Source organism: Jaculus jaculus, chromosome X (assembly GCF_020740685.1).
Source record: "Jaculus jaculus isolate mJacJac1 chromosome X, mJacJac1.mat.Y.cur, whole genome shotgun sequence".
NCBI lineage: Eukaryota > Metazoa > Chordata > Mammalia > Rodentia > Dipodidae > Jaculus > Jaculus jaculus.
Genome location: NC_059125.1, coordinates 61,927,835 through 61,940,831, shown reverse-complemented (window position 1 = coordinate 61,940,831; position 12,997 = coordinate 61,927,835). Strand labels below are relative to the sequence as shown.

The window sequence follows — 12,997 nt, the reverse complement described above, 5'->3', positions numbered from 1 at the left end:
AGACTTTCTCATCTTCCCAATATGTATTCTTTCTTCACATGTACCCCCAAATTCAATGAGTCAGCAGTGGTTTTGAGTGACTCTTAACTACTAGTTGGTCTCTGATAAATCAGTGTGGAAGAAAAGTATAGTTTATTTCTCAACTCTGTCCCTGCTTCCAAAAAGGGACCTGGTGGCGACACCAGTTTCTGCCCTAGTGGTTACACTGGCTCCTCCTGCCCTTGGCTGAGAGCCACCTGGCCCACTAGGGCTGGTTTATAGCATGCATATCTAGACTTCTCTGATTCCTATTTGTGCCTCTGTTCCCAGGACCTCCAGATCAGCAGCCAGACACCATATGGCAGAGCAAGAGAAACAGTCCCAGCTCCCCCACTCTCCTTCTGTAGCCTTTTTCTCATGCTGAGTTTGAACATTCATTGTTGGAGGGCATGATCAAAGACTTCCAAACCCAGACAGCTGGACTTCAAATCTCCATTCTGTACTGTACAAGTTAGTGAACCTTCATGCCTTGGTTTCCTCATGTGTAAAATGGAATAAATAGGAAGGCCTGCTCCATAAGGTTATACTGAGGATTATATGAATGAACAAATATGAAATGCTTAGTGAAGGGCCGGGGGCACACTAAGTACTATAACACTGTTCTTTGCCACTAGCATTCCCTTCAGGTTAAAAGGCTGACTTCTATCCACTAGTCTTTGCAAAATTAAAGACCATTTCCAGGTCTTAGTTCTCTGAGTTAATTTTTTTCCTTCACTGTTGAGTGGCAATATCTTTGAGGCACTGTTGTCATGTGCTAAGAATTCAACAGAAGATGGATTGGATTCTTGACTCCAATACACTCAAGATCTAGTGAAAGTGAAAGGCATTTAAACAAAAAATACCCCACAAAAATGTCTATACACTTGAATTTGGAGAAGGGCAATATTTCTTTGCATAAGGTCTTTTATTTGTTGTTTTTCTTTTTTTCGAGGCAGGGTCTCACTCTAGTCCTGGCTGACCTGGAATTCACTATGGAGTCTCAGGGTGGCCAGTGATCCTCCTACCTCTGCCTCCCGAGTGCTGGGATTAAAGGCGTGCACCACCACGCCCGGCTTGCATAAGGTCTTGAATTCAGAAGGCAATCAAAATTTTTGTTGAGGGCTGGGGAAATGGATCAACAGTTAATGGCATTGGCTTGTAAACCCTGCTGGCCCAGGTTTCATCCCCAGTACCCACGTAAAGCCAGATGCACAAAGTAGTGTATGTGTCCAGAGTTCATTTACACCAGAAGAGTCCCTGACGAATCCATACTCACTCACTCTGCTCACAAATCAAGAATAATTCATCCCAGCACGGTGGCTCATGCCTTTAATCCAAGCATTTAAGAAGCAGAAGTAGGAGGATTGCTGTGAGTTCAGGGACATCCTGGAACTAAAGAGTGAGACTCTGCCTTGAAATAAACAAACAAACAAAAAGTATTTTTTAAATTCTGCTGAGGGTAACTGAAAGGGTGGCTGTAAAAATCAAATACAAAAGTGGTATCAAGGGCTGGAGGGATGGCTTAGCAGTTAAGGAATTTCCCTGCAAAGCCAAAGGACCCAGGTTTGATTCCCCAGGACCCACATTAGCCAGATGTACAAGGGGCACACACATCTGGAATTCTTTTGCAGTGGCTGGAGGCCCTGACGCGCCCATTCTCATTCTCTCTCTCTCTCTCCCTCTTTCTCTGTCAAATAAATAAAAATTATGTGTGTGTGGTATCAAGTGTTCTACAAATATGAGGGAACACTGACTCTTCCACTATGCCTAGGAAAATAAGCACAGCTCTATCTCCTCACCACCTGCCACTCTGTACTCTGGTTTGGGTTTCCTGATGGGATTTATTAATGACTCTTTATAGTTGAGCTTAAAGAACCTTTTTGGTAAATTATGGTGTGCTTTCATCCTCAAGCTGCTTAAACATTTTTTTATGTATTTTTATTTATTTTATTTATGAGAGAGAGAGAGAGAATAGGTGCACCAGGGCCTCCAGCCACTGAAAACGAACTCCAGATACATGTGCCACCTTGCGCATCTGGCTTACATGGGTCCTGGGGAATGGAGCCTCGAACAGGGATCCTTAGACTTCACAGGCAAGCACTACACCATCTTTCCAGCCCACTCAAGCTTCTCCTTCTTCTTCTTTTTTTTTTTTTTTTTTTTTTGGTTTTTCAAGGTAGGGTCTCACTCTAGCCCAGACTGACCTGGAATTCACTATGGAGTCTCAGGGTGGCCTCGAACTCATGGTGATCCTTCTACCTCTGCCTCCCGAGTGCTGGGATTAAAGGCATGTGCCACCACACCAGGCTCTCAAGCTTCTTTTTGACGATGCTTCACCACAGTGTAGGAGATTATTAGAGCATGTCTACTGAGAATTTGCAGGGGACGAGGGAGAGAGGAAGAGCTGGTTCTTTGGGGAAAAGCTGGTATGGGATGACCATGGCCTATAAGGCTTACCATACTAGGAGTTCAGAGGCCCTTACTGATCAGATCATTGCTCCCTTCTACTTTTAGATGGTGAAATAGAGGAAATTTAGGCAAAGTTCAAGGTAACACATATAGCCAGAGGCAGGGCAAGGTCAGATTGTGTCCTTCACATCTGACTCAGGACCTGGTATGGAGTAGCCTTTACTTAAGTAAATGATGGTAGGACCAATGAGAGAGGCCAGAGCTTCTGGTGCCACAAGCAAGATGTGGAGCAAGTCTTTGCCAAGACCTTTATTGGCTATACTTTATTCTCTAAAACATGTTGGCCCAGATGGAATACTCTTATGTCAAATGGACAAGTTTAAAATAAATACTAGGGAACATAGAGCAGGAAGAGGCGAAGTAGGCCAGCAGAAAAAACCCAAAGCTCTCTCACTCATGATTTCCCAAATCCAATTCAACCAACTAACCAATAAAAACTTGGCTGTCTCCAAGCAGATAAATAAAGGAAATAAAGAAATAAAGGACAGGTGGCCAAGAAGCATAAAAAGGCCTACCAATCTTATTTTAAAAATTGTTTCAAGGTAATGAGGTAGTTAGACAAGCATTAGCAGGCTTGAAGGTCTTTGAGGGGGTCCTCCTTCCTCATGATCAGCTTTGGCCCCCACCTCCCCTTTCTCTGGTAAAGGGAGGAAGGTATAGGTATCAGGGTTTTATTCAAGGAAAACTATTTCCCCCTGGTCAAAAGAACAGAATTTGAGTTTTTTCTCTGGCCCTAGGAGGAGATGGGACATTCGAAGCTACCCAAAACATAAGATTGTGGTGCTTTTTCTTAAGAATGAATCCAGGGACTGGAGAGATGGCTCAGCAGTTAATGATGCTTGCTTGCAAAGTCTGATGACCTGGGTTTGATTCCCTAGTACTGATGTAAAGCCAGATGTACAAAATGGCACATGTGTCTGGAGTTTGTTTGTAGTGCCAGAGGGTCCCTGGTGTGTTCATACTTGCTATCTCTGTCCCTCACTCTCTGTCAAATAAATAAGAGAAATAATAAATAAAAAGAGTTACTCCAGGGATGGACAGGTGGCTCAGCAGTTAAAGTGCTTGCCTGCAAAGCCTATAGACCTGAGTTCGATTCCACAGTAACACATAAAGCCAGTTGCACAAGGTGCTGCATGTGTCTGGAGTTCATTTGCAGTGGTTAGAGGCCCTGGCACACCTATTCTCTCTCTCTCCCTCTTTCTCACTCTCTCTCAAATAAATAAATGTTTTTTTTCAGAAAAAGAGTTAATGCAAGCCGGGCATGGTGGCACACACCTTTAATTCCAGTACTCAGGAGGCAGAGGTAGGAGGATCGCCATGAGTTTGAGGCCACCCTGAGACTACGTAGTGAATTCCAGGTCAGCCTGGGCTCGAGTGAGACCCTACCTTGAAAAAAAAATAGTTAATGCAGGGCTAGAGAGATGGCTCAGTGGTAAAAGGCAATTTTTTACCAAGCCTGCTAGTATGGGTTCAATTCCAACCTAAAGCTAGATACACACAGTGGTGCACATGTCCACATTCTTCAGCTCTTTCTCACATACAAGTAAATAAATAAATAAATAGAATATTTTAAACAAAATTAATCTAAGGCTGGGGAAATGGCTTAGCAGTTAAGGTATTTGCCTGAGAAGCTTAAGGACCCTGGTTCGATTCCCCAGGACCCACGTCAACCAGATACACAAGGTGGTTCATGAGTCTGGAGTTCATTTGCAGTGGCTGGAATCTCTGGCATGCCCATTCTCTCTTTCTGTCTGCCTCTTTCTATCTCTCTCTCTCAAATAAATAAATAAAATTAGGAAAAATATTAATCTAACTGACCCTATTGATCACCAAATAGACCTCTCTCACCTATAGAAAGGCATTCTAAGGAGACGAGAGAGATATTTGTCCCCTTAATGAGATAATGTAGTAAACCCACAGAAGCCCTTCACTCTATGCAGTTGTTTACAGATTCACACCACTGAGCCAGTCTACTTTTCTGAGTTCTAACTCAAAAACTGAAGCTTTCCATTTTCTCCTTTTTAGCTCTTATTTGAATCCAGACCAAAATCTTAAGAATGCTTGCCCAAACAGTCTGGGTTTTCTTACTGTTTCTCTGAAGACCCCTCCCCACACCCCCCCACTATGCAGCTTGCCAATATCTATTGCTGAACCTCCCTGCTTTCTGGACCCTAACTCAGAAGGCATGGTGTTCTTTCTTCTTATGTCTCTCCCTTCTACCAGAAGCTTGCTTTCTCTATGGCTTTTCTCTCGTATGCTAATAAAGTTGTCCTGGAGCAGAACTTTCTTCTGAGTTGGCTTCTAAATTCTTCTGTTAACAAGACTAAAAACCAAGGGAAGGGAACCTCTGATTCCCACTATCAGTAACGTGATTTCCACCCTCCATCAACTCACTGCGCATGCCATGGGTGAAGTAGACTGAGAAGCAGAGTCATATACAGGATGCTAAGAGGCTCCAGAGGCAGTTCAATAGAGGACGGGATAGTGCAATGAGCAGACATGCTCTCAGAGGGCAAACCAAGAAAGATGGCAATGAGTTCTCCAAACCAGAGGGTTGCAGAGCTGGAATAAGCTGGATCACAAAGAAAGTTCAAAGGATGGGGCTGAGAAGATGGCCCAGTGGCTAAAGGCACTTGCTCACAAAGCCTGACCACCTGGGGTTCAATTCTCCATTACCCATGTAAAGCCAGATGGACAAAGTGCAGTGACAGGTGGCCCTGGTGTGTCAGTTCTCTCTCTCTCTCTCTCTCTCTCTCTCTTAAATAAATAAATAAATAAACAAAAAGAAATTTCAAAGGGGTAACAGATAAACAAAGAAAGGAGGAAAAGAAGATGAAGGGGACTGGGTAGTACTGAAAGGGTCAGGGAAGTGAGGGCAGCTGTAAGAAAGAAGCAGCTGGGCTGGAGAGATGGCTTAGTGGTTAAGCACTTGCCTGTGAAGCCTAAGGACCCCGTTTCAAGGCTCAATTCCCCAGGACCCACGTTAGCCAGATGCACAAAGGGCGCATGCATCTGGAGTTCGTTTGCAGTGGCTGGAGGCCCTGACATGCCCATTCTCTATCTCCCTCTTCTCTCTATGTCTGTTGCTCTCAAATAAATAAAAAAATTTAAAAAAAAGAACCAAACTATTAAAAAAAGAAAGAAAGAAAGAAGCAGCCCTGGGATTTCTCTTGGATTCAAAGGTTCTCTCTCAGTAGTCACAACAATTCGTATCCACAAAGGTTCAAATAGCTGATGTTTTGCTGTCAATTGCTCTCTTCTCATAATTTTCCTCAGTCATACTCTTGTTTCTTTAGGTATTATGATTTCTACTCAGTTACAAAAACATTAACGAAGAACATTTTTGATGCTAGAATCAGTGGTTGAGGCACTTGCCTACAGAGCCTGGTGACCCCAGTTCGATTCCCCAATATTCACATAAAGACAGATGCACAAAATGGCACATGCATCTGGAGTTCATTTGTAGTGGCTGGAGGCCGTGCAGCGCGCTGCCCCCCCCATCTTTCTCTGCTTGCAAATAAATAAATAAATAAATAAAATATTTTTTTTAAAAAACCCTTCATCCAACACTTTTTTTATTGAGCTACAACATACAGTATGTCTGGTATTATGCTAGGTTACAACATAATGTTTGTTGGATCAGGTGCAGGGCAATGAATGAAAGACTTCCATATGTCATGATTGCAAAGATGGGGTCATTACAGATGAGATAGCAGGGACTGCTCATAGCTTACGTGACCATGGATTAGTCACTTTTCCTCTGTGAGTCTCAATTTCCTCATCTGGTAAAAGAGATTAATGTAAGAGTGTCATGGCATACACCTGTAATCTCAACACTCACGAGAGGGAGGTAGGAAGATCATCATTGCTTAAGGCCAGCCTGGACTACAAGAAGAGAACCTGGCTGAAAAAAAAAAAAAAAAAAAGAACATAACCCCCCAGCCCCCCCCAAAATCCCCCAAAAAACCATGATCGCAGGGCATGGTGGTGCAAACCTTTAATCCCAGCACTCGGGTGGCAGAGGTAGGAGGATCACCATGAGTTTGATGCCACCCTGAGACTATACAGTGAATTCCAGGTCAGCCTGGGCTAGAGAGAAACCCTGTCTTGAAAAAAATGAAAGAAAAAAAAAGCCAGGTGTGGTGGCACACGCCTTTAATCCCAGCGCTTGGGAGGTAGAGGTAGGAGGATCGCCTTGAGTTCAAGGCCACCCTGAGACTACATAGTGAATTCCAGGTCAGTCTGAGCTAGAGTGAGACCCTACCTCATAAAAACCAAAAAAAGAAAAAGTGGAGAAAAAAATCATGATTTGGAGAGATGGATTAGTCGTTACGGCACTTGCCTGCAAAGCCTGAGGACCCAGGTTCAATTCCCCAGTACCCATGTAAACCAGATGCACAAGATGCATCTGGTGCTGGGTTGTAGAAGCTGAAAGCTCTGGAATTCTCGTTCTCTACTGCCTCTTTCTCTCTCTCTGATTCTCTCTCTCAAATAAATAAATAAAATATATTTTTAAAAAATCCCTAAAAAGGGCTGGAGAGATGGCTTAGCAGTTAAGCGCTTGCCTGTGAAGTCTAAGGACACCGGTTCGAGGCTCAATTCCTCAGGACCCACGTTAGCCAGATGCACAAGGGGGCGCACGCATCTGGAGTTCGTTTGCAGTGGCTGGAGGACCTGGCATGCCCATTCTCTCTCTCTCTCTCTCTACCTATCTGCCTTTCTTGCTCTGTCACTCTCAAATAAATAAAAAATGAACAAAAAATATTTTTTAAAAATCCCTAAAAATAGCTGGGTGTGGTGGTTCATGCCTTTAGTCCCAGCACTTGAGATACTGAGGTAGGAGGATCACTTGAGGTCAAGGTCACTCTGGACTCTGCCTCAAAAAATAACAAAAATTAAAAATAAAAAAAATCTAAAAACAACAAAAAAGGAGAGTAATCATATTTATTTTCTGTGAGGATTAGCAACGATGTTTGGAAATTCCTTTGTGTAGTGTCTGCCGCTCAGAGCTGTTCCATAGTACTGACACTCAGTTAAGGGGAGTGGTATTTGCAATGGGTTCCAATAAGCTGTAATGAGGAGATCCTAACCTTGCTCAGGGGCAGGGGTGGACAGCACACAGAGAAGTATAGAGCTTTGCTTCTGTGTGAGCTATCGTTGACTTTGAGGGGAGCCTTGGGTTTATGGAGCAGATGGGAAGATGAACCTGGAAAGTGGCTAAGTGGGTACGATGGTTAATCTCTAATTGTCAACTCAATAGGATTTAGAATCACCACAGAGGCCCTAGAGAGATGGCTTAGTGGTTAAGGTGCTTGTCTGCAAAGCCAAAGGACCCAGGTTCGATTTCCCAGGACTCACGTAAAGCCAGATGCACAAGGTGGCGCATGTATCTGGAATTCATTTGTAGTGGCTGGAGGCCCTGGTGCACCCATTCTCTCTCTCTATCTGTATATCTCTCTCTTTCAAATAAATAAACAGTGCTTGCTTCGGCAGCATATATACTAAAATTGGAACGATACAGAGAATATTAGCATGGCCCCTGAGCAAGGATAACACTCAAATTTGTGAAGTGTTCCATATTTTATAAATAAATAAACAGAATCACCAGAGAAATAAATTTCTGTTTGATGGATTTTCCAGGCTGGGTAAATTGAGGTGAGAGGACCCATCCCAGCTACGAGTGGCATCATTCTATGGTCAGGGATCCCAGAGTGAATAAAAAGGAAATGTAAACTGAGTGGCTTCAAGACTGTGGACTAAATGTGACTAAATGTCTCAAGCTCCTGCCACCATGCCTTCTCCACCATGATGAATTGTCACCTCTAAATATAAACTGAAAGAAACCCTTTCTTGCTTAAGTTACTTAATAACAATTTTATTTATTTATTTGCAAGCAGAGAGAGATGGACAGAGAGGATGGACACACCAGGGCCTCCAGCCACTGCAAATGAGCTCCAGATGTATGTGCCACTTTGTACATTTGACTTTGTGTGGATATTAGGGAATCAAACCAGGGTCATTAGGCTTTGCAGGCAAGCACCTTAACTGTTGAGCCATCTCTCCAGCTCCTTAAGTTACTTTTATTGGAGTATTTGGTGACAGCTATGAGAAAGTCACTAATATCGTGGGGGCTGGAGTTCCCCACAAGTCTCTTTGTGTCTACAGAATACTTGAGTCTAGAATCCAGTGAAAGTCAGCCCAGGAACAGTGTTTGGACAAGGGGTCTGGGAGGGTATAGGGTAGCGCAGGTGGGCTTCTTGGGATTCCTGGAAGCACAAGTCACTGAGTCACTTCTCAGAGCAGGCAACACAGAGGCTGCTCACTGGCTTCCCGCCTTTAATCTGCACACTACTTTTAGAAAGGTTGCTGTTAAAGACTGATGTTACAATATGCAAAGCCAAACAAACAAACAGCAGTAGCAATAAGTGCTTTTACAGCCAGGTGTAGTGGAACACCCCTATAATTCCAGCATCCAGGTATCAGAGGCAAGAGCACTGTGAGTTTGAGACCAGCCAGAAATATATAATGTATTCCAGGCTAGCCTGAGCTACATAGTGATAATCTGTCTCAAAAGAAACCAAGAAAACAGAACAAAACACTCTTTTTCATTTCTCTCTTATTTCAAACCCTCAAAGATGCCATTATCTTGTAAATCAACTCCAAACCCAGAACCCCTTTGTATCTGGTTTCTGTACTCCTTTCTTTTTTAAGGTAATGGAAAAGAGGTAATTTATTAAGAAGGAGAAAAGCTCTCCCAAGAATGGTAGTGGTCTAGTGGGCTGGAGAAGACAAACACTTAAAAGGCTCTGTTCTCCTTTTACAGACTCTTTCTTTTTCTCTTTTCTTCCTTCCTTCTTTCTTTTTTTTTTTTTTTTTTTTTTGTTTTTTTCGAGGTAGGGTCTCACTCTGGCCCAGGCTGACCTGGAATTTACTATGTAGTCTCAGGGTGGCCTCGAACTCATGGCAATCCTCCTACCTCTGCCTCCTGAGTGCTGAGATTAAAGGAATGCGCCACCACGCCCAGCTCTTCCTTCTTTCAGAGAGAATGAGAATGGGCATGCCAGGACCTCTTGCCACTGCAAACGAACTCCGGATTTATGAGCCACTTTGAGCATCTGGCTTTATGTAGGTACTGGGGAATCGAACCTAGGCCATCAGGTTTTGGCTTTTCAAGTAAGAGCCTTTAACTGCTAAGCCATTTCTCCAGCCCTGCCCTGTCTTCCTTTTCCAATGGGCATGATGGTATACCCCTGTAGCTCCAGCATATGGGAGGCTAAGGCAGGAGGATCACTGTAAGTTCAAGGCCATCCTAAAATTCATAGGGAGACTCTGTTTCAAAAAAAAAATCTAATTTTCCCTCAATTTCGCTCCATACCATGCACACCCTTGTTAGTCAACCTGGCCAAACCTTCTGGGTCTTTGCCCATAGCAGTCTCTTACCAGCCTGACTCTTACTCATCTTTCAAGATTCAGTGCAAATGTCATTCCCTAAGATGCTGCTTCAAGGGACGTTATATGTACTTTTGGAAGACTGTATATCAAAGAGTTAGGCTTTTTTTTTTTTAATACAACACTTAGTAGATAGCAAGCCTTTAGCATATATATTTTAAGTAGTCAGTATAATCATCACATGATTCAGAATTCAAAAGGGAACTCACTCAATGAAAAGGTTCCTTCCTACTTCTGCCCTGTAACATCCTTCTCCTTCCAGGGATATTGTATCTGTCCACAAGAAAATAAGGCCATTTCTGCTAGCTGTGGTGGTGCATGCTTTTCATTTCAGCACTAGGGAAGCAAAGGTAGGAGGATCGCCATGAGTTCCAGGCCTGCCTGGGACTACAGAGTGAGTTGTAGATCAGTCTGGGCTACCAACTCTGCCTTAAAACATACAAACAAACAAAATATAAGGTCATTTGTTTTGTTAAACAAATAAAGGAACCACTGGGAAAAACCTGGAAACAACCCAAATGCTCTAAATTTGGGGCCAATTAAGTAACTGGTAACCCACTGTCCTTAAAAAGTCACTAAAATTACTTCAAGGCAGACGGTAATGTTACTTATTAAGCTTTCAAAGTAGATAGATGATAAAGCAGTGCTCCATGGCCAGTGCACTTGATGACAAAAATGGTCTCTTCAGTGGTAGGCTGACATAATCCAGCAGTCTATGCCTGCAGCTTTTAAGGTGGAGGAGTTTGAGTTTTTAAGAGTTGTTTGAATATGAAAAGAAAGAGGCTGGGTCATTGTGAATCTGCTTGATGAACAAGTATGATTCATGATGGGACTTATTCATTCCCTTATTCATTCAGCACATGCTTGAGTACTTGCTTTGTCAGGAGAAAGAAGCCGGAAACAATACCTAGCTGCTCTGGATGAACGGCAAGTAGGTGATGGGGATGCAAGAAGCCCTAGTGGAGACAGAGGCCTGAGGAATGGATGCAGTCATTTCAAAGTTGCTGAATTTTCCTAGTGTTTGTTCATCAGGAGAAGCAGTGGGGGCTGATGAAAGCCATCAATAGATATGATCACCGGAAGCTGACAATGGGGTAGAACTCACCCAGAGGGAAGATATAGATAAGAAAATGGGAGGGAGAGATTAAATACAGCTATTCAAGAAATCCTTCTGCATATCTCATAATGCCTGGGAGCCCAGACAGCGGAGGCTGCATGTCCCAGCCCCTGACCAGAAAGCCTCTTGTCCTCGTGGCTTCTGCTCTTTGTTTTCCTGGAAGACCTGGTAGATGAAAGCTTTGACAGGTTTAGGGAATACTCAGGGGACTCAAGTGAGAGGCTAGGATTGAGGGCTCACAAGGTTTCCCTTGAACAAGGATTTGGCAGGTCTGGAGAGCCTATAGGTAGCCTTGGCAGAAGGGGCAAGAATGTTCATTTCCCTGTAGGTTGAGGAGTGGAGAGGGTACTAGAAAGGGTGTGTTTCTGGGGTGGCGGAGTTCTTCTAGTGAGTAGATCTTAGATGTGTCCCTGAAGAGTTCAGCAAAGAAGGGATGGAGAGATGGCTTAGCCGTTAAGGCCCTTGCTTACAAAGCCAAAGGACACAGTTTCAATTCGCCAGGACCCATGTAAACCAGATGCACAAGTGGCACATGCGTCTGGAGTTTGTTTACAGTAGCTAGAGGCCCTGGTGCATACATTCTTTCTCTTTCTCTCTCTCTCTCTCTCTCTCTCTCTCCCTCTTTCTGTGTCATAAAAAAAATAAAGAGTTCAGCAAACAAAGTTAATGGATTTGTTGCTCAAAATATGAGCAAAGAGAGGACAGGTTACCCTTAGAATGGAGGATATATTCTCTCCCTTCCCAAGTCCTGTGTGCTGCGTGCTCCCTGGAGACATAGTTCAGCCCACTAGAAGGGGTTGAGTCAGACTGATATGGAAGCCAGGTCCCTTACAGCTGAGTGATCTTTGTGTAATAACTTCTGTGAGCCTTAATTTCCTCATGTAAATACTTAGGCGATGGTAATATGTACCTTGGGCAGTTGTGAGGATTAGAAATGTCTATAAAGCTTCTAGTATATAATGGGTGCTTAATACCCAGTAGCTATGATGCTGCTGTTACCACACTGGACTAGGCTGGCCTAAGACCCTGCTCAGTTTTCTATCATTGAGGGGATTTGTTACCAGTTGGAATAAGAAAGTGAAAGCTAAGACTTTGTTCATTATCCATTCACATACTCTTGTTGAAGGTGACCTCAAAGCCAAATGTGTGAAGCTCAGTTCTAATACTCTACTATGTAGACCCCTCTCTGTCATTTTTGGCTCAGAAAGAAAACCATGGCACAAACCTTTTGGCTTCTGGTGGTGTGAAGATAGGTTAAGAAAGCATTGAAGGGGCTGGAGAAATGGCTTAGCAGTTAAGACATTTGCCCACAAAGCCAAAGAACACTGGTTCAATTCCCCAGTACCCAAGTAAGCCAGGTGCACAGAGTGGCACATGCATGTGGAATTTGTTTGCAGTGGCTTGAGGCCTTGGTACATCGATTCTCTCCCTCTCTCTCTCAAATAAATAATTAAATTAAAACAATTTTAAAAGAGCATTGAAAAAAGAAAGTTGTAATTCCAGGCATCATCTCATTTCAGAAGGTAAATGCAAATTACCCTTTAAAAATATAATCATCTTGGGCTGGAGAGATGGCTTAGCGGTTAAGCGCTCACCTGTGAAGCCTAAGGACCCCGGTTCGAGGCTCGGTTCCCCAGGTCCCACGTTAGCCAGATGCACAAGGGGGCTCACGCGTCTGGAGTGCGTTTGCAGAGGCTGGAAGCCCTGGCACGCCCATTCTCTCTCTCTCCCTCTGTCTTTCTCTCTGTCTCTGTTGCTCTCAAATAAATAAATAAAATATTTAAAAATATATATATAATCATCTTACCTTCCAGTGAGTTGTTGGCCAGGAAGGACCCTGATGCCCCAAAAACATTACAGGCCATTGCCGAGGCCCTTGGTTTCCCACTAGGAATAGATGGTAAGACCTTATTGCTGAAGACTCCACGTACTTGGACTGAGAAA

General features: G+C 43.5%; 1 non-coding gene across 1 annotated transcript; it reads left to right on the top strand.

The window, feature by feature from the left end:
• Nucleotides 1-7,964: 7,964 nt before the first annotated feature.
• LOC123456825 lies at nucleotides 7,965-8,071 on the top strand. The gene has a single exon (XR_006634703.1). It is a non-coding gene; the product is annotated as a U6 spliceosomal RNA (small nuclear RNA).
• The last annotated feature ends 4,926 nt before the right edge of the window (nucleotides 8,072-12,997 follow it).